This window comes from Psammomys obesus, unplaced genomic scaffold (genome assembly GCF_907164565.1).
Source record: "Psammomys obesus unplaced genomic scaffold, mPsaObe1.curated_primary_1811, whole genome shotgun sequence".
In the NCBI taxonomy this organism is placed as follows: domain Eukaryota; kingdom Metazoa; phylum Chordata; class Mammalia; order Rodentia; family Muridae; genus Psammomys; species Psammomys obesus.
Genome location: NW_026596443.1, coordinates 4,867,957 through 4,893,190, shown reverse-complemented (window position 1 = coordinate 4,893,190; position 25,234 = coordinate 4,867,957). Strand labels below are relative to the sequence as shown.

General features: G+C 44.9%; 3 long non-coding RNA genes across 3 annotated transcripts in view; 2 read left to right on the top strand and 1 right to left on the bottom strand.

Moving 5' to 3' along the window:
* The first annotated feature begins 406 nt into the window (after positions 1 to 406).
* On the top strand, positions 407 to 4,830 carry LOC129669717 (uncharacterized). Its single transcript, XR_008719069.1, has 2 exons — positions 407 to 516; positions 4,007 to 4,830. It is a non-coding gene; the product is annotated as an uncharacterized LOC129669717 (long non-coding RNA).
* On the bottom strand, positions 2,785 to 12,341 carry LOC129669719 (uncharacterized). Its single transcript, XR_008719071.1, has 3 exons — positions 11,406 to 12,341; positions 10,441 to 10,486; positions 2,785 to 2,989 (listed from the first exon to the last, which is right to left on the bottom strand). It is a non-coding gene; the product is annotated as an uncharacterized LOC129669719 (long non-coding RNA).
* Positions 8,902 to 25,234, top strand: part of LOC129669718 (uncharacterized) — a 31,217-nt gene continuing 14,884 nt past the window's right edge. The window contains exons 1-2 of the long non-coding RNA XR_008719070.1: positions 8,902 to 8,999; positions 20,473 to 20,622. This is a non-coding gene — a long non-coding RNA (uncharacterized LOC129669718). The remainder of the gene's footprint in view (positions 9,000 to 20,472; positions 20,623 to 25,234) is intronic.

Here is a 25,234-nt window from a genome sequence, read left to right as displayed (position 1 = left end):
AACCCAGGCACTCAGGAGGAAGATGGAGCTCTGAGTTTAAGGCCAGCCAGGTCTACAGAGCAAGTGCCAAGACAGCCAGGACTACACAGAGAAACTCCATCTGGTAGTTAGTTATGTTTAAAGAGAAAAAGAAATGCCCAATGTACACATGTTTAGAATTCATAATAGCTGCTGCTGTGGTTCATGCTATGATCCCAGCCCTCAGGGAGGCAGAGACTGGAGAATCTCTGTGAGTTCGAGGCCAGCCTGGTCTAAAAAGTGAGTCCAGGACAGCCAAGGTTACACAGAGAAAACCCTGTGTAAAAAAAAAAAAAAAAATGGAACCGGTCATCCACCTCCAGGTTCTTAGGCGTTCACAGAAACAGAAAGCGAAACTCGTCAAAATCAGAAAGCCTCGAGGCACAAGTGCAGGGCAGCTTCCTCTTTTTCTGTTCTCACTCAGCCCTCTGGGGAGCCAAAGAAGGGAAAGAGGTCTTTCTCGGCCGCTGGTTCCAAGAAGTGGTTTTGCTGTTGTGAGTAAGTTCTTAAAATCATTCATTATAAATACCGTTTAAACTCTGATGGTCGGCAATAAAGCGCTAACCACAGGTCCGGGGAGTCCGTTCGATTTTACAGTCTGGGAGGACCTTTGTTCAACCAGCTGTGGGCTTTTTCTCTCACTAACAGAAAGACATAGCAAATACTGTCTGTCCACGTTTGTGGCTGCTATCTAATCGCACTTTACTCTTCCACGGAGCTTTTGGGGGCACTTGGATGAGACACTTTGTCCACAATCTATCCAAGCCAAAGCTAGGCTGCTAATGAGATGCAAATATTGCATTTTACTGGTCAAATTTATTTGAGGTCAGAAAAAGTGGGGGCGGGGTAGTTGGGGGGGCGGAGTTGAAGGCTGATGTCTATGCTGCCACCTGTTGACCATAGGCGGAAATACAGAAAGGGAAGAAACGCTCTATTTGTATTCATAGCCTATTTATATTCTGGACCATAAATGCTTCTTCGATGCAGGCGAAGGGAGCTCACAGTCCATTTGGGGGACATTGCAAAAGCCTGAACCTGTCTCTAGAAATCACACACAATATATATATTTTTAATAAAAACCTTCTTTTAAAGATTTATTTAACCTAGTTTATGTCTATGAGCTTTTTGCCCACGTGCATGTCTGTGCACGACATGCTGCCTGGTGCCCGGGGAGGTTAGAAGAGTTGTTTAGCCCCCAGAACTGCAGCTGTGGATGGTTGTCAGGTGCTCTGTGGGTGCTGCGAACGGAACTCAGGTCTTGTTCAATCTCTCCAACTCCCATATTTGTAGACAAGTATGGACAGCCCAAAGGTCATCCATATATCCAACCAAAGCAGCCTCATCTAGAATGATAATTTGAATGCAATATTATTCTTGGAATTTTTTTTTCCATTTCTTTTCTTTTTACACAAAATGGTTTTTGGTTCAAGTCTAGTAACTAACTACTGAAAGAAAGAAAGCACTTTAAGAAAGTCTTTAACCTTGCCCCATGGCTACAGAGCTGCATTTCTGGGGTAATAGGATGGAAATGGATCCTGGGCATTCTGGCCAGTGTTTCCATCAGGAACAGGATGCTTTGACCCCCTCCAGTGGATTCCGGATCACCCTGAGATAGGAGCGAGCACACAAGGACAAGTCATTTGCGTAGTTGCAGAAATGCCTTCTGTGTTTCTGTTCAGCTTTACAGGGTGAAGGTTACACAGAGCCGCTGTCTGCCTCTAGCATTGTTTTCCCCAGTGCTGGGGTTAAAACCAAGCACGATCCTTGTAAGTGTCAAGGAAACACCCGAGCTAAGATGTTTTGAATGCACTCCAGTGGTCTTCAAATGTGGAGGCTTTCCAACCATATCCTATTTCCCCCATGTCCTGTCTAGAAAGAGAGATATGCCTGCTCAATCCTTGGAGCCTCTGAGAACTGTCCAAAATAACCCTCCTGCTTCACTCCCTCCTGGAGGGAGGGACAGGCACCTAACGGTCCAGTTCATCCAGCACACTCATCCTGTCAGCTGTCAACACGTGACCAAGGTATTAGCCTAGCAATGCCTGCAACCTCTCACGCCTTCCTTCATGAAACCAGCATTCTCGAAGGCTGGAGAGATGGCTCAACACTTAAGAGTACTGGCAGCTCCTGCAGAGAACCTTGATTCAGTTCCCAGTACCCATGCCCAGCAGCTCACAACCACCTCTAACTGGGTTCAGCAGGATCCAGGCCTCTGTGGTCACCAGGAACACACACAGTACCATACATGTACTCAAACACTCATTCACACATACAAAAAAAAAGTAAAACTAATTCTAAAACTAAGAAGTAAAACTAAGTGACTTATCGCTCTCCTTTGAGTCCCCTAATATCTGGTACACGCTTCGGAAGGAACATACAGTCACGGAGGCCGGTCACTGCGGCCCAGTAAGTGCTTCTTGTCTTCAGTTAGTTAGGTTTTCATCTTTGCTGTTGCTCTGAGGACTCTCATAATAGCACGTTATTCATCACCATACAATATTTCAACATGGAAAAAGGCATATCACTAGGACTTTCTTAATAGGGTTCCCATCACCCAGGAAATAATAATAAAAAAAAATAGCAAATGGGATTGCATGAAATTAAAATGCGTATGCTTAGCAACAGAAACAGTTACCAGAGTGAGGAGACAAAACGTCAAAATGGGAGAAAACTCTTGCCAGCTACCTATTGATCAAGGGGTTGATATTCAGAATATGTAAAGAAAAATAGATACATAAAATTTTTCAGTCAAGGGAGGGGGGCAAGTTTATTTCAGTAAATAAACTGAAAAAATATAAATTTTTAAATACTTCAAAAATTAGCAAACTGTGGTAAGTTCCTGGTACAGATGTGAAATCAGCTCCTCAGTGGCCTCATGGTTAAGGCCTGCCTGGGATATAGAAATCAGCTGCTCAGTGGCTTCATGGTTAAGGCCTGCCTGGGATATAGAATGGGTTTCAACCAGCAAGACCTGTTGAAAAAGGAAAAAAAAAAAATGTGATTCTATGTCATGCTAGGAAGAATGGTGTTTCCTTAAACTTACAAGAAAGCAGATCACAACAGAGACCAGCCGGGAAGGAGGGTGCACACACAGTAATGGAGGGAGGGAGCCTGGCACCGGCTCTCTGGAAACCTGTACCAGCATTCCGTGAAACCAGAAAAGAGAGCACAAGCCTTTAATCCCAGCACTGGAAAGGCAGAGGCAGGTGGAGCTCCATGAGTTCAAGGCCAGCCTGGTCGACAGAGTAAGTTCTAGGACAGCCAAAGGTACACAAAGAAACCCTCTCTTGGGGGGAAAAAAGGGAAAAAAATGGGTAATAGAGATGGAATATAATCAAAGAACATGATACACATATGAAAATGTCACAATGCAGGCCATTAATGTGTACAGCGCATTTGTAGCATTTTAAAACAGAAATATAAGTGCCATCCTTTGTACGCTGTGCAGGTCCCTGCCGGCTGACAGCACCCTGCAGAGTCCTGACAGACGAAGCAGCAAGCTCTAACAGTCGCTGCTGCCCAGTTCTAGGCTGCTTCAGGAGGTTTTACACTTTATTAATGTAATAAAATGTACCTTTCACAGTTATCTACAGTATGTAATTACAAATGCATGTTATTGATATTATCAGTGCGATGCTTGAGTTTGCTTTTCCATTAATAGAAACACTGCATTTTATGCATTAATTATACAAAGAATTAATGATGGCTTACACTAGTCTGCCTGCGTGGAGTCGGTGTTGAAACAATTACACCAATGGCAGAGCGGTCCTCTCTTTAGTAAAGGCAATGTTCCAAACGATGGTTTTAAGTGCATTTGCTCCTAAACATAAAGTGTAGTAGATGAGGAATAAATGAGCACATTCCTATAAAACCCAGCTTCATGTGAGAACAGCAGGTATGGAACATGCCCTCTTCTGACTCTTCTTACTTATTAATTCTTGTAAAAGTCCAGGAAAGAGATTTACATTTTTTACTTTCTTCCTTGCAGCATTAAAACTGACTGCGATGTCAGCTGCAAACTCACCTTGTCCTGGACAGACCCACCCTGACCTCATGCAGGGTTCCCATCGCTGCAGACACTACCTTCCTTAAACTCCAAAAGCAAAAAGCTCAGGGGTCATGGAACAACTGCCGTGTCTTTAATTCATCCATGCTTTTTGACAATGTTGGCTGCCAGCAATCTCTTGACTCTTCCTCGACGCCACCACCATCACCACCACCCCTATCCACTACCACACTCTGGCTTGAGCTTTACTTTATATTGTACGCAAGCTCTGCAGCGGCCCCAGGCCTAGCTTCCCAAGTCCACCTCGGTCCCTATCTCAAACCCATCCTTTTCACTGTATGGAGAAGACGGACAAGGAAACAAACAGTGGCCGCTGCCCCTGCTGCAGACGCTTCCTCTGATCTGGAGACAGACCTTGAGCCCCTTCCACAGCCCACGCAGATCTGCCTGGGTAACTCAGCCTCCTCTAGCACCAGGCTGTCACTGACCTCCTTGATCTCAGCAGCACCGAGCCCTCTGTCCCAGGACCTGGGAAGAACTGCTCAGCTCCCAGTTGGTGGTGAACTTCACCTCTCAGGTCCAACGCAACATTTTCTCAAGGGTCTTGCTGGGTCAAATTCTGTGCACTTTCTTCCAGCACCTGCCACCTCTGTCTTACATTGCAATGTTTGTTACAATTACTCGAGTTAGTAGTTCACCAATACTTACTTCCCCTCTCTTTCTAACCCCTGCTCTAGTTCCCATCTTGCAGAGTATCAACGATACTTTACAGTAGAAACCAAATAAATACATCGGTTGGTTGGTTGGCTGGCTGGCTGGCTGGGTGGTTTGTTGGTTGGCTTGTTGGTTAGTTGGTTTGCTGGTTGTCTGGTTAGTTGGTTGGCTGAGTGAGTTAATTAAGAACTAAGTGAATCATAAAACAGTGCTTTGTGCTGCGTTTTATAAGAAACATGGAGGACAGATTTGGTGGCGCATCCCTTTAATCCCAGACCTCCACAGGCAGAGGCAAGTGAATCTCTGAGTCTGAGACCAGCCTGGTCTACAGAGCAAGTTCCAGGAACAGCCAGGGCTACACAGAGAAACTCTGTCTTGAACAACAAAAAGAATCATGGACTCTGACACCAGGCTTCCTGGATTGGGTTTTTTATTGTTGTTGTTGTTGTTGTTTTGGGTTTTTTGGGTTTTTTTTGGTGGGGTGGAGGAGGGGGAGTGCTGAGACAGAGAGCCCTGGCTGTCCCAGAACTTTCTATATAGACTAGCTGACCTCAAACTCCCACTCCACCTGCTGAGACTAAAGGCATGTGCCTCCATTCTAGGCTGAGACTTCCTGGATTTGAATCCCAGCTCTTCCTGAATGGCCACAGATATATTTCATAAATGTCTGTACCTAAGTTTCTTCAACTATAACTTTTATATATAGATAAAAGTAATCACAGGACAGGAGCCTACCAGAGAGGCCTCTGAAAGACTGTATACCCAGCAGTGTATCAAAGCAGATGCTGAGACTCATAACCAAACCTTGAGCAGAGTGCAGGGACTCATATGAAAGAAGGGGGAGTTAGTAAGATCTGGAGAGGACAGGAGCTCCACAAGGACCAAATATATCTGGGCACAGGGTTCTTTTCTGAGACTGTTTCTCCAACCAAGGACCATGTTTGGATATAACCTAGACCCTCTGCTCAGATGTAGCCTATGCAACCCAGTATCCAAGTGGATGCCCTAGTGAGGGGAACAGGGACTGTTTCTGACATGAACTCAGTGGCTGGCTTTTTGATGCTCCCAGCTGAGGGAGGAGCAGCCTGGCTAGGCCACAGAGGAGAACATTGCAGCCAGTCCTGATGAGACTTGATAAACTAGGGTCAGATGGAAGGGGAGGAGGATCTCCTCTATCAGTGGACTTAGAAAGGGGCAGGGAGGAGATGAGGGAGGGAGGGTGGGATTGGGAGGGAATAAGGGAGCGGGATACAGCTGGGATACAAAGTAAATAAACTGTAATTAATATAAAAAATAGAAATTAAAAAAATAATAATGTTCAATACTAAAAAAAGTAATCATAATACATATGTAATAAGTAGCTACTTATTACATTGAAGTGAGCTGATGTATGTAAAGGCACATTGAACAGAACCTGAAACATAATAAACACAGATATGTGCCACTGTGATGTCATTTTGTAGCATATTCCAACTATAGTATTGCTTCTTCTCCCCCCACCCCCAAGACAGGGTTTCTCTGTGTATCCTTGGCTGTCCTAGACTCACTTTGTAGACCAGGCTGGCCTCAAACTCACAGCGATCTGCCTGCTTCTGCCTCCCTGAGAGCTGGGATCACAGGTGTGTGCCACCACTCCTGGCTAGTATCACTTTTCTTGTTAGCCATCGTCATTAGTGCCATTTGCACAGATACTTGTTTTTGAAGACCAAACAATAGGGGCTACTGAAAAATATTTTGAAATTAAGTGTTTATTTTTTAAATTATGGGTATATGTGTGTGTCTATACTTGCATGTAATGGCAGGTGCCTCTAGGGACCAGAGTGTCGATCCCCCAGAGCTGAAAAGTCTCACGTGATTGTAAGCCACCCAACATAGATGCTGGGAACTGAACTCGGGTCTTTTGCAAGAACAAGACATGCTCTTACCTACTAAGCCATTACTCCAGCCCAGGTCCACTGTGTACAAGGCCCTGGGTTTGACCTCTACTGAATACTAAATACATAAGGTAAATTGACATTAAGGTTCTAGTCCAGAGCTCTTCAAACATGTGACTAGAGCAACTAAAATGAGAATAAGAAGTTTTGTTTACTGACAATCAGAAACTTCTAGAAATTCCTTTTACAAAGATGGGATGGACCTCATGAGATTCATCAGGTCTGAAGGGAAGTCGACAGCCTTGTTCCACAGTGGAGAGGATAGACCAGGAGGCAACCAGGCCCAGAGGGCAGCTGCAGTACCTCGGCGGCCCAGTCCGGCCCTTCCCACTGTCTGCTTGAACAAGGGAAGCCCTCCCCCTCTTCCCGTTGTCCAGGTGAGATCCCAGCACTGGCGAAAGCGGCATCTGCTAAAGGTGTACAGCTACAGCTAGCAAGCCTGACGCTGGAGCCGCACCACACAGCAGTGGCTCAACCCCTATAGCTCAAGCTCCCCAGAGATCCAGCACCCACTTCGGACCTCTGAGGGTACAGCACTCTTGTGTCCCCCGCTCTGCTTCATTGCATAGCCTTCACAGTGGGCTGACTCTGTTAGAATCCTTGCTCCTTTTCTGCCAACATTTCTCTTCCCTGTTATCTTGTTGCTACCCTTTTCTACTCTCACACTGCCACCTCCTTCCCTAGCTTGTCTTTGGCCCAAGGACGTGTTTATTAGGTATGCTGTCCCACTCCTTGACCCTCCCGCTACACATGCTCAGGGCCTTTCTGGAGTTTGACATGTGACTAAGACATGCATGTAATCTTGGTCTGGACAACTATATAGTGCCCTGACAGCCTTCTGTATTCAGGAGCCAAGCTGCCATCAAGGGTGACAAATGACAACAACCTAATGACCACAGTAATTCACTGTCCTGTTTAAGATACTATTTAGCAAAGCCAAGGTTAAAACCATGTAACGGAACAAATTAAGGGGCTCTGTTACAGGGCTCCATACTTTTGGCATACATCTCAACTGCTAGCAAATAGCTAGCGCTCGTGTCCACCTACATTTTAAAACTTTTCTCCTTTGGAACAGCTGTAAAATATCTAAGGAAAGATCATCTGAGGCTTTATAAACACTTCTCTTTAAAGCTAAGGCGAGCATGGTAATGCATGCCTTTCCCCTGAGCACTTGGAAGGCAGAGGCCACAACTACAAAGCCAGGCTGGGCTAGTGGGAATCTGTCACAGCAAGATTCTGCCTATAAATAAATGAAATAAAGAAGCCAGAGAGATGGCTGAGCAGTTAATAGCACTTGCTGCTCTTGCAGAGGACCCGAGTTCGGTTCCCAGCACTCTCGTTGGGCAGCTCACAACCCCCTGTAACTCAGTCTCCCCAGAGATCCAGCACCCACTTCTGACCTCTGAGGGTACCAGCACTCACATGCACATACCCCCACATGGACACAAAACCAATCTTTTAAAGTAAGAAGCTAAGGGATGTCACTCAGAGATAGAGCATCTATCCGGACCCAATCACAAGTACTGAAAAAAAAAAAAAAAAAAAGAAGGAAGGAAGGGAGGGAGGGAGGGAGGGAGAAGAAAAAAAGAAAAATCAAAACACAATCACAGAGGATTGTCCTTTTCATGATTAAAAACAGTGTCTCTCATGGGCCAGTGCAGTGGTACATGCCTGTAATTCCAGCACTGGGGAAGGCAGAGGCAGGCAGATCCCTGAGTTCAAGGCCAGCGTCATCTACAAAGGGAGTCCAGGAGAGCCAAGGCTAGACAGAGAAATGCTGTCTCAAAAAAAAAAAAAAAAAAAAAAAAATCTCTCATGGGCTCTGGCCTATCTTAGTCATGTGCTAGCACTTAGGAGGAGAACATCAGTAGAGATGTCATCTGAGAAGCTGTAGCTGAAGGTACTCATGCCCAGCCTTGCCTGGAAAGGACAGGGGCCACCCTGCACTCTGTGGGTAAGAATGCAAACAGAAGTGCAGTGAGCTGCACAGCCGTTCAGGCAGCCCTCTGTGAACCCTCCGCACAGGAAATGAAGAGGAGCGGAGGCACTGTACCTTCAAGAAAGCCACAGCCTCCAATTCGGTGGCCCAGGATGTTTGCAGCTGCCTGGGGTAGGGGTGGGGGAATGTCGCCCTCTCAGGTTCACCCACACCACTCACCTCTCCTGATTTCATCTGATTAATGTGTAACCAAAGAAGTGAAAGGCATTTCACAATCTGCATGTCTCGGCAATTCGAAAATTCCTTCAGCTTGGAAGTAATCGCCAGCAAGGCTCCCTCTACTCTGACATATTTATTCTTCCTCTTCAGATTCAAACCGTTCCAGAAGGTGAGCTTAAAAATACAGCAAAAGCAGCCTGCTTGTCTGCAGTATTTACATGCTTTACATACCCTGAAAATATGTAGCTTATTAATGACTGATTTCCCAACCTCTTCAATAAGCTTTTTTATTAGCATGACACTCCTTAACTTACAAGTGTCAAGCCGTCATGCCCTGTGCGTGTCTCCTTTATGATATTTAATACAAAGATAGAGCAGTATTTATGTCCCTCACAATCAGAGAACGGATTGTTTTAAGATTATACAGCCTAGATGCGATAAAGAAAGAAGGAAGCTTACAAAATGATAAATATTTTCATTAAAAACTTTAAAACTAAAAGTTCAAAGATATGTTCTCCTCTCTTATTTCTTGTCAAAACATGACTTAAGACCCAAAACTAATCTACTTTCAATTTTATTCCATATTTCAGCGCTGTCATAGTACTCAGCAGAGAGTATTGGAATACGATCATTTTTTATTTTGTTGATGTTACCGACAGCTTTATTTCACAAAGCAATCTTATACTATGTCTAGCAGTAGCAGGGCATAGAGGTCAAATAGTCTATCCTTACAGGTAGAGAGCTTATTAAATGGCACGTCTATTAAACCCGACGGGCAACATAAAGAAACATTTCAGCAAAATACTTTTAACATAGTTCAATGAAGATATGGCTCAAAAGGGCAGTAAATAATTTAAACAGAGACCAATGGGGAATTTCTTCTGTTTTTTTTTTAACAGCATCTTCAAATTATATTTCAAACAAAGTGAGTAGAATAAAAAGATAGAAAGAAGCAAAAGCCACAGAGAAGAGCCCAAGGTTTATCATTCTTGAGATATGGATATTTTCTCTAGCAAGGACGGAGGCCTGTAGTCCTCAGCCCACATCTAGACACTAACCACCAGCAATTCTCCACCACAAAGTTCATTTAAAATAGCCCAGCCAGCAGGCCCGTGATCCCAGCACCAAGGACCGGAGCTCAAGGCCAGCCAGCATGACACTAGACCCTGTCTCTAAAGAGCAAATAAACACCATCCAGCCATAGAAATTATGTAACTGTGAATGGACTCTCACTGCATGGTCTCACTGTGCAGCTAGACTAGAGCTTGCCGTGTGGGCCAGGCTGGACTTGAACTCGCAGATCTACCCTCCTCTGCAAGATTTAAAGGTGTGTGCTACCACACCTGGAGATAACATCTTTTAAAGGCTTTTCCTGGTGCCTGTTTTCGAGAATACTTTATTTTTAAATATGTTGACAGATCATAGCCCAGCGCTTGGGAGGCAAAGACAGAAGGATCTCTGTAAGTTCAAGGCTAGTCTGGCCTAAATACCTAAATATTTAAATATCAAGCTCCAGAACAACCAGGACTAAAAAGAGTCTCTCTCTCCATCTCTCTCATATGTATGTGTGTGTATATATTCATGTATGTATATGGGAATATGGATCATACCTAATGTGCTGGTCCGGAATTCTCAAGAGCCTGGGCTGCATCCACACTGCGATAGAGGACAAAGAAATCTCAGTGCAACTACGAAGGGCTCTAAAACAAGTGTATGAATTCACTTTTTAAAAAGTGTCCTTATTATTTTGATTAGATGGGGGAGTGTGCGTACCCACGGGAATATGTACAGGCGTGCAAGCACCTGTGGAGGCGTAAGGTCCCCTGGAGCTGGAGCTGCAGGCAGCTGTGGTCACCTGGTGCAGGTGCTGAAAACCCAGAGGACACAAAGTGCTCTTAGCCACAGAGGCAGCTCTTGGGCCTCCAAAATGTGTTAATTCAGAGTGAGATTTTCTTTTAGATAACCCTAAATCCTTAATTATACATAATATATATGTATATAATTAAGTTTATCATTACTTTAATCATTATTTAGTATATCCTCCTCTGTATGCTAGAAAGAAAGAAAAAAAAAAACGAAAGGAAGGAAGGAAAAAAAAAAGAAACAGAATCCTCCAAACAAAATGGCTGTCTCTTCTTCACATGCATGCTGTGAGTTTTCACGAAGATGACCACCAGAATCTGCAATACCAATGAAGGCTGGTATGAATACCGTATCTCTTAATCTTGAAGTTGGATGCCCAGCCTCTCCCAGAAATCAGGTCCCTGGCCCCTTACCACGTATATAAACTACTTGATGTAGGGCGATCAGTAGACGTAGCTGTGGGGTAATTAAGGCGACACAGCAACGCGAAACCGAGTTGTTAAAGTTTACAGCACTTCCCCTCACAGCACCGCTCCCGCCACTGTCCTTGCCTCGGCACACAGTAAATCATCTACCTAAATGTATTTGCACCCAATCATTTTTTAAAGTCACAATCTTTGTAGTGTCAACTTGTCAAGGGTCAAAGGGAAGAACAGGCAAGATTCCCAAATCAATCTGCTTGTAGAAACTGTCTCATTTCATTTCAAATTACCTGCTGTGGTGGACGCCGGGTATGGACAAACTGCCTTCCTCCATAAACCATGACAGCACGGGTCGAACTTATGCAATCATTCATAAAAGGCCAAGTCGTGTCTCTTCTGTCATTAACTACTTTTAAACGGCTCTGCAGGGGGAAGTGATCTTGCAGGACAGCCACAGATATAAATACTGTTTGGACAGTTTAATGTCAAGAGACAACTCCTCTGGGATTAAAACTGTGTAACCCAATAAGATGCCTGCCCACACAAGGACTAAGGTGCTTTGGCATTATTACAGGAACCCATACCTTTACATATGTTTTATGCAAGAGAGCCAACAGCAAGCGGAACACCATTTATCTACCTTATGCAACGACACGGTATCCTGAAATATTAAAAATAGCTTTAGCACTCAGAGTCTCGGCCGCTCCAGAAAGCGTTCTTCCACAGTTCCCACCTTGTGAGGCCGAACAGAAAGTGAGGGCACAGGATGATGTGAACCTTGGGCCCGCAGAACTCGCTGGACTATTAAAGACCTAAAGCTGTCCGTGGAATCAGGGCAGTTGGATACAAGAACTTGTTTCCAATAGGACTGAAATGGTTGTTCCTCACCATCTTGGCTCACCCATGGTGGTCCGCAGTCACACCTAAATTAACAGCTGATGTTTACTGAACTCTTGGTGCACGCTGAATACTGTGTGAAGGGATTTATATGTGTGACCTTGCTGAAACTCGTTTCCTAAGGAGGAATCTGTTGTAATCTCAGTTTAAAGGTAGGAAGGCTGTGAATCAGAGCAGACATGGATGTGCCTCAGTGGAACTAATTTTGTCTGAACTGGGGAAGTCACCTATGATGCTATGCTGCCTCCATCACCACCTGTCCCCTGGAAGGAATTTTGTTGCCTGACATATGCAGTATTACACAGTATAAATGCAGTGTCTCCGCTTTCGTTAACATTCATGCTAAGTGCAAAATCCTTCCGGATCACTAAAAAGGGAAATGTTGCTTAGTTACGAGCAGGCACACTGAGTCGAATCAAGTGGATGTAAGAATCCCTCTATGGGAACATGAAGACTTTCCAGAGGGTATGTGGGCACGGAACTTTTAAGGAAATCAATTTCAAAACGCTCACTGTCCGTATGTTTTCTTTCCTAAAATTAATCATGCTGAGAAAATATGCTAATCTATACTTTCCACCCCAAATCACAACAGATGTTTCCCAACCTACTTCAAAAGAAACATCTCCCCCCCACACACCAACGCTTATCCTACCAGGAAGGTGAGAGCCTTCACCTTTCCAAATTTCCTCACCAGTCTGTCCCCAAAAGAGACGTGTGTCAGTCAAAAATCAGTGTAAAACTCATCTATCAGATATAAGGGATCTGTGATGTTCGGATCAGCTTCTGATGACAGCTCAGTGTGGAAGGAACTTGTTGACCTTCGGAACCTCGCTTTAGTGTAAGATACATGTGAACACAGCTGCACAGCAGAAAAGGAGTAAGGACAACCAGCATAGGACAAGCTGCCTTAGGAAAAGGGGCAAAGAGAATGGAGATGAAATTTCAAAGGAAAAAAGAAAAAAAAAGGGGGGGGTGAGCATTTTTTTTTTTTAATTCTTCATTTGAATCTTATGTGCATGGGTATTTTGCCTGCAAGCATGTCTGTGTCTGTGAGGGGTGTCAGATCTTAGAGTTTCAGACAGTTGTGAGCTGCCATGTGGGGGCTGGGAATTGAACAGGAGTCCTCTGAAAGAGCAGTCAGCTTTCAACCACTGAGCTAGCTCTCCAGCCCCCAGGTTTGAGTATTTTTAAATGGGTGCTGGTGAGTACAAAACCACTGTGAAATTCATATTCCTCTGCCTGCATCCCAACCAGTTTCTCCTCTGTAGCACTGTGGACATTTTGGGCTGTCTACACAGGCAAACACACACACTCATATGTGCATAGTGCAGTCTCTAAAGACATCCCGACATATGGCCCAGGGTGACGAGGAGAGCGTGCACTTAAAGAAGCAATATAATACAAAATAAGTCGGGTGTGGTAGCTTACGCCTTTAATCCCAGCACTCGGGGAGGCAGAGGCAGGTGAGTCTCCAGTAGTTTGAGGCCAGCCTGGTCTACAAATCAAGTCCAGGACAGCCAAGGCTACACAAAAAAAAAAAAAAAAAAAAAAAACAAGAGAGAGAGACAGACACAGACAGAGAAAATCAAGAAAAGAAGCAATATAATAGATTATGTTTCAATTTTTTATTTTAAATCTATTCACATTGAGCTTCCAATCAAAATTGTGCAAAAACAGTGCATACTTTTTTTAAGTGTTATCATTGTGTGTACCCATGAAGGGGAAGAACATTTCTGTGGATGTTGGAGAGCTTTCTCTTTTTTCCTTGTTTATATCTGATCTGCATGAGTGTTTTGACCGGTTATATTAAACCATGTGTGTACAGTAGCTGTGGGAGCCAGAGGAGAGTGTTGGATTCCCATGGAGTTACAGATGGCTGTAAGCAGCCACATGAGTGTAGGAAACTGAATTCAGATCCTCTAGGAGCACAGCAAGTGCTCCTCACCTCTGAGCCATCTCTCCAGCCCTGTCAGAGGACACCTGTGTGCTGCCTGTCTCTCCAACTTTACCTTAGTTCCAGGGATTGAACTCAGGTACCAGGTCTGCACGACCTTTACCGGGTGAGCAATTTGCCCAAGATGGAATATATTTTTAGAAAATTATTCTTAGAAGTGTATAGAGGGGCTAAAGAGATGACTCAGCAGTTAAGAGCACTGCTTGCTTTTCCAGAGTGGCAGTTCACAACTGTCTGTAATTCCGGTTCCAGCGAATCCCACACCCTCTTCTGGCTCCCTAGGGAACCAGGCATGCAAGTGGTACTCAGACATGCATGCAGGCAAAACATTCATAGAGATAAAATTTGTGGTTGTTTTGGTGTTTCGAGAGAAGGTTTCTTCTCTGTATAGCAACTCTGGCTGTCCTGGACCTCACTTTGTAGACCAGGCTGGCCTCAAACTCACTGCCTCCAAAGCGCTGGGATAAAAGGCATGTGCCACCTCAGAGATATTTTTTTTAATTAAAAATAATGATTTTTGAGAAAGTATATGTGCACAAAAATGATCCCAATGCCACAGAAAGAGAGTCGCAGTCAGTGCTGAGTGTGGTGAGGGCAGATGGAAGATCAAGGGAGGATTCAATGCTCCATTTCTACTGCCCCAGTGATTCAGGCACCATGCTGAAGTTTTGGTGTGTGAACACGAGGCAGCTTGGAGCAGCCTGCAGCTTAGAAGCAGAGGCTTGGAGGTACGGCACGGGCCAGAAAACCTGCTTGGTTTGCAAACAACATAAATATAACCTGGACTGTTGTGCTAATCCTCAGACATTTTAGGATTTTTTTCCCTTTTTTTTTTTCTGGGTGTGGGTGTTTTGCCTGCATGCCTGTCTCTGTAGTATGTGGGTTCCCTGGAGCCTGTGAAGGCCAGAAGAGGTCTGTGGACCCCCTGGAACTGGAGCTATTGATGGAGCCATGATATAGGTGCTGCGAGTCTAAGCTGGGTCCTCCGGAAGAGCAGCCAGTGCTCTTAACTGATGGACCATCTCTCCAGCTCACTCAGTAATTTTACAGCTGTATCTTTCTATTTTTCTATTTCTTTTTCTCTTTCTTCTTCTTTCTTCTTCTTTTTTTTTTTTTCCTTTCTGAGATGGGTCCTACTTTATAACCCAGGCTGTCCTCCAACTCAAAGCAATTCTTCTGCCTCAGCCCCATGACTTAGTTTTAATGATTCAATCAAGCTTTCTCTCTCTCTCCCATCTCCCCAATTCACAATGGCAAAATTAATAGTGCACACAGGCAAGACTGAGAAAATACTGCTACTCATACTCTCATAAGCTAGAGAAATAGGGCCTTCTTGTACATATTCTTTTGAAACCCTACATACTAAAATTAGCAGTTCATAGCTGGGTGTGGGGTACACATCTGTAATCCAAGTACTCAGGAGACACAGGCAGGATAATCAGGAGTTCAAGGCCAGCCTGAGCTATGTAGTAAGACCCTGTCTCAAGAAAACAAAACAAAATTAAAAAGAGGCATGTCAAGCCAGGGATGGAGTAACAGCCTTGCCTACCATGCTTCAGGCCCTGAGTTCAATCCCCAACATTAAGGAATAATTAAACAGGGACTAGAGAGATGGCTCAGCAGTTAAATACAGTGGCTGCTCTCCCAGAAGACCCAGGTTCAGGTCACAGCACCCACATGGCAGCTCACAACCAGGGGATACAATGCCCTCTTCTGGCCTCTCTGGGCACTGCATGTAAGCATACAAGTAAGCAAAACTCCCATAAAAAATTAAAAATATATACATTGTAATTAAGTAAGTAAAATAAATAAATATACTGTTTCTAGATTCAACTCTAATTCTCCAATACACATTTAAGATGCTTTATATTTTAACAGTAATTACAATAATAATGCCATTCAGATCTGGTATCTCATCTTAGCTCACCTAGTTTTGGGTCCGCCAATCTACCCAGCTGTGAAAGTGAGGTAGTGGGCCCTGGAAGCTGCCTGACCAAAGGGCTAAGGTCAGCGCTCTTCCAGGGACTACACCATTTCAGAAACAAAAGCCAACGGTCTTCAGGTATGATAAGCACTGCTTTCAGAAGCACAGCCCTGATGAAGACAGCTGCGTGCATTTGATGGACTTAGGAAGGGCCTGCTTGCCAAGGTCACATTTGATAGCTGAATCCTTAAAACAAAGTCAAGGTTCCTCAACCTTGGATAGTCCAAACAATCGCATCTCTTAGTTTACTTCACCGCGTGACTGAATACGAGACGACGCTGGCCTTCTGAAAACTGTGTGGGTCCAGGGACGGGCAGCACACAAGGCTGCCAAGACAGGAGGCAGCGTAGCAACGAGTGTAGTGTGGTCCAGTGGGAGCCAAATCCTCAAACGGCCCACAGGCCGCACAAGAGAGTGCCACCGTGGAGATGGGAGACCTCCCTGTAGCCAGCCTGTGTGTATTTAGTGGGGACCTCGGGGGAATGTCTTAGGCTCTGGTGGTGCACACAGGCCGCAGATATGGTGGAGAAAGAGAAGCCACTGCAGACAGGTATCACCTCCAAGCCCACTTTCCTCAAGCACAAAGTAGGGGGATCTTTTAGGGCAGCATATGAAATAGAACATTATTTACAGCACATGAGGTATAAGAGTTCCATCAAGTCTTATTCAGGAAACCTAATCAGGGCCTACCCTTATAATACCAGCCCTTATTGTGTGGAGATAGGGAGGACCAGGAGCCCGTATCCCATATCAGTAGATTTAAGACCAAGCCAGGCTACATGAGACCCTATCTCAAAGAATAAGAAAAATAGGAGATGCAGACCAGTCGGTTGAATGCTTGCCTAGGAGTATGTATAAAGCAGTGTGTAAAATGCAAGGTTTTTTTCCGTGCCTGCCCTTGTTCTAAATAATGTTCTAAATAATGTGCTAAATAAGACCTTTACATTTTATACGTGTCAGGCACTGCAGCTGGGCAGGTACGCAGCTATTCTAACCTGACAATTCTGGCCTGGCCTACTTCCCAGCCATGTGGCCCATTACCTGCCACTTAGCCACACCCTGGCACCCCTTTCTTCATCCGTGCCTTAATGGTGACTCTCCCTCCTTCTGGTGCCCACCTGGGACCTTCTCCCTGGACTCAGAAGTTCCGCCTTATTCTCTCCTGCCCAGCTATTGGCTGTTCAGCTCTTTATTTAACCAGTTGGAAGGTGATGGAGAGCAAGGTTTGCAACACACAAAGACAGGAGATGCTTCATAATAATGGCAATGCCCACGGACTGCAACCAGAGCTCTGCGCACAGAGAGCAGCATCTGAATACACAGTGCACAAAAACATCCTCCAACAATAGTGGGTTCAATCCCCGGCACATAAGTGGGAGGCGGTGTGTGGGAATTACACACCTGTAATTCCAGCAATGAGAAAGCACAGGCAGGAGGATCAGAAGTTCAAGGTTATCTTCAGCTACGTGGTGAGTTGCAGGATAGCCTGAAAAACATGAAGTGTGTGTGTGTGTCTTATATGTAGAATCTAAAAAAAGGATAAAAGACTATTTAAGCTGGACATGGTGGGACACGCCTCTAATCCTTATTAGAAGGCTTCCCTGTGCTTCCCTAGTACTGGGATTAAAGGCGTGCCACCATGCCTGGTAATTAATTACCACCATGCCTGGTAATTAATTTATTAATTAAATTCTTCTTTCTCCTGCCTCAGCTTCCCCAGTACTGGCATTTCAAGTGTGTGCTACCACATGTGGCTAATATAAACTTAAAAAACAGGTTCTTACTGTATAGCCTTGGCTGTCCTAGAACTGGCTGTGTAGGCTAAACTGGCTTGAACCCACAAAAATCCACCTGTCTTTGCTTCCTGAGTATGGAATTAAAAAAGGAAAAGGCATGCTCTACTACATCAGGCTCAGATGGACTATTTTAAAATGTTATAGTGTATTTAATTACTTGTGAACTCACTATGGCTATTTCCTTTTAAAACCCGCTCTACTGGACCATAAAAATATGCCGACAGCCAGTTTTCAGTTACTGAGTGGCCGCTGTAGTCGGTATGGCTGGATCAAAATCAAAGGTTACATGTTTGCTTTTACTTGTCTGTGTGTGGGTAAGGGAAGGCTGAGGCAGGTTTATTTTTGTGAGTTTGAGGCCAGAGAGGTCTATAAAAGGAATCCAGGACAACCAAGGCTACACAGAGAAACCCTGTCTTAGAATAAATAAAATAAAATAAAATAAAATAAAATAAAATAAAATAAAATAAAATAAAATAAAATAAAAAAGAATAAGGAGATAAATGTGACTGAAGCCCATTGCATGCATGAACGTACCTTAATAAAACCTGGCATACCATAATGACCTACTCTGGAAATCCCAGCACCCAGGAGGCTGATGGTAAATTCAAGGCCAACCTGAGCTATGACAGAGAGACCTGTCAAAAATAAATAAACAAAAATATAAAATATTGGGCTGGAGAAATGGCTCAGAGATTAACAGTACTGGCTGTTCTTCCAAAGGTCCTGAGTTCAATTCCCAGCAACCACATGGTGGCTCATAACCATCTATAACGAGATCTGACACCTTCTTCTGGCATGCAGGCAGAATAATGTACACATAAATAAATAAATCTTTAAACTATATATAAAATATTATAATGAAACCCATTATTACAAATGATACTTTCATGGTTTTTGTTGCCATTGTTTTCTGAGGTGAGGTCTTACCATGTGGCCCAGGGTGCTCTAAACCCTTGGATCTCCGCTGTCCGCCTCCGTGACTGGAGACTCACAGGGTTTGTCACAATGGACTCCAGCCAGTCCTTTGCAGGATGACCTCCTTGCCTTGAGAAGAGATGCCCCTGTGGTTAGCCCCTCGCCTGGCGATTGAAATGAGGTGGCCAGGTGTGCAGTCACGGGCCACAGGGCTGGAGAGTCTGCTTGCTGACGGCACCCTGTTCTTACTTGTTTGACAAAGTAGGAAGCCATGTTATGGCAAGGAATTGAGTGGCCTCCAGGAAGTGGAACTGTCCATCAGACCACAGCCCAGAAGAGGAGGTAGCTTGAGGAGAACTGAGTTCTGCTGATCACCCTATTAGTCGGGAAGCAGTAATTTCCCCAGGCAAGCCTCAGAGCCAGGCAACGAGCCATAGCCAGCTGCCCCGCCCAAAGCCTTGCCCTCGGAAATCATGAGGTGTTACCATGAATGACACCTCTATGCTCAAGTCTGTACTGTACTAAGGAACCCACAGCTAATGCACCCTCCAAGGCATGGGCAGGTCCCTGTTGTCACAGAATGGGGAATCCAGGCTGGAAGGAAAAGCAAGTGTCCCCACTGTCCCTACTCTTGGTTACATCTCACATCTCCACCCTGGGAAAGTCATTTCCCTTACCCACACACAGACAAGTAAAAGCAAACATGTAACCTTTGATTTTGACCCAGCCATACCGACTACAGCGGCCACTCAGTAACTGAAAACTGGCTGTCGGCATATTTTTATGGTCCAGTAGAGCGGGTTTTAAAAGGAAATAGCCATAGTGAGTTCACAAGTAATTAAATACACTATAACATTTTAAAATAGTCCATCTGAGCCTGATGTAGTAGAGCATGCCTTTTCCTTTTTTAATTCCATACTCAGGAAGCAAAGACAGGTGGATTTTTGTGGGTTCAAGCCAGTTTAGCCTACACAGCCAGTTCTAGGACAGCCAAGGCTATACAGTAAGAACCTGTTTTTTAAGTTTATATTAGCCACATGTGGTAGCACACACTTGAAATGCCAGTACTGGGGAAGCTGAGGCAGGAGAAAGAAGAATTTAATTAATAAATTAATTACCAGGCATGGTGGTAATTAATTACCAGGCATGGTGGCACGCCTTTAATCCCAGTACTAGGGAAGCACAGGCTGGTGGATCCTTTGGAATTTGAGGCCAGCCTGGTCTACAAAGTGAGTCCAGAACAGCTAGGCTACACAGAGAAATCCTGTCCAGATAGATAGATAGATAGATAGATAGATAGATAGATAGATAGATAGATAGATAGATAAAGTTGATATTAAAAAAGCAAATCTGGGGGTCTGGAGAGATGGCTCAGAGGTTAAGAGCACTGGCTGCTCTTCCAAAGGTCCTGAGTTCAATTCCCAGCCACCATGTGTTGGCTCACAACCATCTATACTGGAATCTGATGCCCTCTTCTGGCGTGCAGGTGTATATACAGATAGAGCACTCGCACATAAGATCTTTTTTTTAAAAAATAATAATAAAAGTAAAAATATCTGAGTGTTAAGGCACATGCTTGTAATTCTGGCACTTGGGAGCTGGAGACAGGAGGATTGCCTTGACCTTAAGGCCAGCCAGGGCTACATAGCAATACCCTATTTAAAAAAAAAAAAATCAAAAACACTCTTGTAGGCAGCACTCATTGAGATGTCAAGCACTCAGCAGTGGTATTGCCACTCCCTTGCTCGCTCCCAGCCAATCTCCATCTTGTCCCAGTCGCTGTCCCAACCACTGGCTGTGTTTGCATACAGATATCACGGATCACCCAGTGTGTGTCAGCCTCCTGTCCCTCAACATCACTTGTGTAATGTTCATCCATGCTCCATGTTGTGGCGATAATCTATTTTGCCCAGAACTTCAGAGAAGACCATCCTGGCAGTCAGCAAATGAGAGGCCATAAGGTAGGCTGGGAAAGCAAAGGGAGGGGACAAGGGGAGACCCCTGAGTAAAGATAGGTTCCCCAGAGCAAAACACACACTCACAGACACACACTCACTCAGCTGCATGTGGCTGAAGAGGCCATGAGCTCAGGGGTCCCAACCAAAGCGCTGTCTTCCTTGCAGCCTGGGAAGAAGTTCAGGCCCAGGGGATAGGTACCAAAAGTCCATATCAGGGGTGGGTACCAAGCTGAGGGAGGGGGCAAGCTAGGACAAGAGAGGAGATTTGATGACAGAAAAGACCCCAGCGTGGGCTAGGATGCAGTTCAGTTGGTAACTGGCTTGCCTAGCTTGTAGGAGTCCTGGGTTGGCCACACACACCTCATGAAGTTCCAGGCCATCTTCCTATACTTGAAACCCAGCCTCAAAACGGGAAGGCAGCGATTTGGGGTGGGGGTGAGGCAGAAGCTAGTGTCTGAAATCTCTTCAGACCCAGTACCACCCCAGCAGCCACTTCATCTGAAACTCAACTGAAAAATTAACAAAAAAAAAAAAAAAAAGCAAATGACTTTCCTCATCTGGAAATGCCTTTATAAGCAATTTTCAAGTATAACTTATAAAAGCTTCATTTACATCTTCACTTAAGAAGAGATAAGGCTAGCTGGGCAGCAGTGGTGGCTCAGGCCTTTAATCTCAGTACTTGGGAGGCAGAGGCAGGCCAGTCTGTGAGTGCTACAGAGTGACAGCCATAGCTACACAGAGAAACCCTGCCTCCTGTGGGGAGGGAGGAGATAAAATCTAACCTCGGGTTTTTTTCTTGAGGGGGGGAGAGGGGAGGGGGCTTTGAAAACAGAGTTTCTCTATGTAGCCCTGGTTGTCCTGGAAGTCACTCTGCAGACCAGACTGGCCTCGAACTCAGAGATCTGCCTGCCTTTGCCTCTAAGAGTGTAGGGATTAAAGGTATGTGTTACCACAACCAGCAACCTCAGTAATCTTAACCTATACTCCAAGTTACTCCCTGAAAAATTATTTTCAAATATTCAAAATATGTGAAGTTTACATATGCTGGGCGTGGTGGCTTACAGAGGAAGCTGAGGCAGGAGGATGATGGTAAGTTCAGAACCAGCCAGGAGCAAATACAAAGGGTGTGAGGGCAAGGGTGCTTTAATAAAAGGGTAAAAAAAAAAAAAAGTCTTAAAAATGGTCTAGGCAGAAAGACAGACAGGAACTATCATCCAGCATGATGACTCCATCTACTGAAATTTCATTCTAGACTTTCTGGAAAGTTTCGAAGTCTCAAGATAAGAAAGGTGATGACAAGATAAGATTTGTACTGTGTCCGGGAGCAGAGTAGATGGCTGGGGAAAGATGGAGACAGAAATTCTTCCAGAAGTTGGTGGGAGGTGCTCTCCTAGAGGGAAAACACGTAGGTGTTAGCTCTGCAGAGCAGTTTTTAAAAATCTGTATTTCCTTTTTAAAATGATCTTATTTATTTATGTACTTTGCTGGGAAGCACATGTATGAAGGTCAAAGGACAGCCTTCATTTCTACTCTGTGGGTTCTAAGAATCATAGTCAGGTAGTCAGGCCTTTACCTGCAGAGCCCTGACCTTCCCAAATGCTGGAGCAACATTTCCAGGAAGCTGACAGTGTGCAGCTTCTTCAAGACAATACTTCTGTTCTTCAGGTTAAATATCACTGTAGCTCCATGCATCCTGTCCTTCCAGTCTCACACCTCAGAATCCACAGTCATCTTTCCCAGGCCTTTGAGCTTTCCTCACAGCTCTCCTGCTGAGTGGAGCCTAGATTCCTGCCCCTGGGGATTTTTTTTTTTTTTTTTTTAATCTTCCTCTCTTCCCTTTCCTAGCAACCTTTGTTGATAAGCTTGAAAGTTCTTGACTGCAGTTAAACCGCCCTTGGGTTTGGCAACCTTTTCCTACCACAGTTTCTACTCTCTCCCTGTCTCATCTCACAAGAGGGAAACTGAGGCTCAACATCTCAGCACCCACTCTGCAGAATGCATGCAATCTGTTATAACTAAACCAACAGACAATAAACAAACAAGCAAACAAGAGCCAGAAGAAGAGGGTAGGAGAGAACATGAAGTCATGGTAGCACAGGCCTGTAATCCCAGAACTCCAGAACGGGGCAAAAGGATCTTGGCAACTTTGAGGTCAGCAAGGTCTACAAAGCAAGACCTTTGTTTCAAAAACTCAGAGGCTGGAGGAGAGATTACCGCCTCATCTAGCAATGGCAGCTAACTCCAACTGAGCAACCAGGGGAATTTAATTATTCCCAGAAGACTAGGGTGTATCCAGGGTTTAAGGACATCAGGGCACATTCCCGACACCTCCATCCTCCTGCACTAACCTCTGCTGCACTCCTCCAACAGGCTTCAATGAATCCTAGAATAAACAGCCAGGGCAGCCCTCCAGCTGATGGGCCATCTGTCTCAAGCTTCTCCCAGAAACACTAAAGAAGGGCTTTTCAAGCAGGGCTCTAGCAGCTACAGCCTTTAATCCCAGTACTTGAGAGGCAGAGGCAGATGGATCTCTGAGTTTGAAGCCAGCTTGTTCTACAGAGCAAGTTCCAGGAAAATTAGGGCTACACAGAGAGACCCTGTCTCAAACCCACCCACTTAAGAGACAAAGAGAGAGAGAAAGAGAAGAAGAAGAAGAAGAAGGAGGAGGAGGAGGAGGAGGAGGAGGAGGAGGAGGAGGAGGAGGAGGAGGAGGAGGAGAAGAAGAAGAAGAAGAAGAAGAAGAAGAAGAAGAAGAAGAAGAAGAAGAAGAAGAAGAAGAAGAAGAAGAAGAAAGGCTATCTCCTTCAGCTAAATCATGCTTCCTCAACAACTTCTAAAAAAACCCTGGACAAATGAGACAAAAGCTGGGCTTGAGGGTATAAATTTATCATGCCAGCATGCAGGAAGCAGGCAGAAGGACAGGCTACAGTGAACGAACTATGCAGAACTATGCAATGTGTTCCTGTCTCAACAACAAATAGAGAAAGTCAGGAGGCAGAAAGCTACCCTCTCAGAACTTTAGAGGTGAGGGCAGGAGGATCAGATCAGGAAGTCAAGGTTATTCTCTGCTACAAAGTGATACCAGCCTTGAGCCCTCAACACAGGGGCTAGGGAGACAGCTCATGGATCAAAAGCACTTCCTGCTCTTCCAGAGGACCTGGGTTTGGTTCCCAGCACCCATTGCCAGAAGCTCCTAACCAGTTGAAGTCTAATTGCAGGGGAATCTGACACCCTCTTCTGGCCTCCAAAGGATCCTTCATATATGTATACACAGAAAATTATTTATTTACTATTTATACAACATTCTGCCTGCACACCAGATCTTACTATAGATGGTTATGAGCCATTATGTGATTGCTGGGAATTGAACTCAGGACCTTTGGAAGAACATCGAGTGCTCGTAAGCTCTGAGCCATCTTTCCAACCCCAAGAATGTAAATCTTTAAATAGACAAATAAATAAATGAGACGGGTGGTAGATGATGGCAGACACCTATAATCTCAGCACTCAGAAAGCTGACGTAAGATGCTCATAACTTCAAGACTGGTTTGAACTACAAAAACCTAGTTTCCAAGAAATTAATTAACTACAATTAAAAAAATAGAAACCGGAGCAGGAGAGATGGCTCTTCGGTTAAGGACACTTGTTCTTACAGAGGATCTGGGTTTCCAGCACCGACATGGAGGCTCCCAAGCATCCGTGACTCCAGGTCCAGGATGTACAAGATATATAGACATGCGTGCAAGCAAAACACCCATTGTTACGATGTAGAATGATGATGGGTTAGGATGATGATGAAGGCGGTAGGGTGGGGGCATGCCATGGGGGCCCATGCCAAGGTGTAACCCCCCTGAGGAATTACACCACACAACAGATCTCGTATAAGAAAGTTTATTGGGGAGAAAGGAGAGGAGAGCCTGGAGAAGGGGGAGAGACAGTGAGTTAGACATGAGGAGGCGGGTGCAGGGAAGGAGAGAAATAGTGGGAATAGAAAGAACAGAGAGAGAGCTGTGGATGGCCAGGGTCCTTATATCTGGCACTCACTTGGCACGCCTGGTGGTGGAAGGTGATGACATAAGCAATTGCTAGGACCCTGAAGGCAGGCCTGCTGAATCACCTGTACACTAACACTCATACCCATAAAATAAAATTAAAAAGTCTAAAACTAAGAAGGAAGAAAACATACAGTAGGGCATGGTGCCACATGCCTTTAATCCCAGCACTCAGGAGACAGAGGCGAGGGCATCTCTGTGAGCTCAACCTGGTTTGCACAGCAAAGTTAAAGGCTACTTGGGGCTTCATGGTAGAACCCAAAGAAAACCAAAACAGAATAGAAAGAAAGCCCAGGGCTGGAGAGAGGCCTCGGTGGCTAAAAGCACTGGCTGCTCCTCCAGAAGACCCCCACTTAATTCCCAGCAACCTCATGGTTCGTAACTATCTGTAACTCCAGTTTCCGGGGGTCCTGGAACCCTTCTCTCAACCTCCACAGGTACAAGGAATGCACATGATATGTGCACATATATGTGGATAAATAACTCATCCACAAGGCTGGAGACATGGCTCAGTGGTTAAGAGGATTTCAGAGGTCCTGAGTTCAATTCCCAGCAACCACATG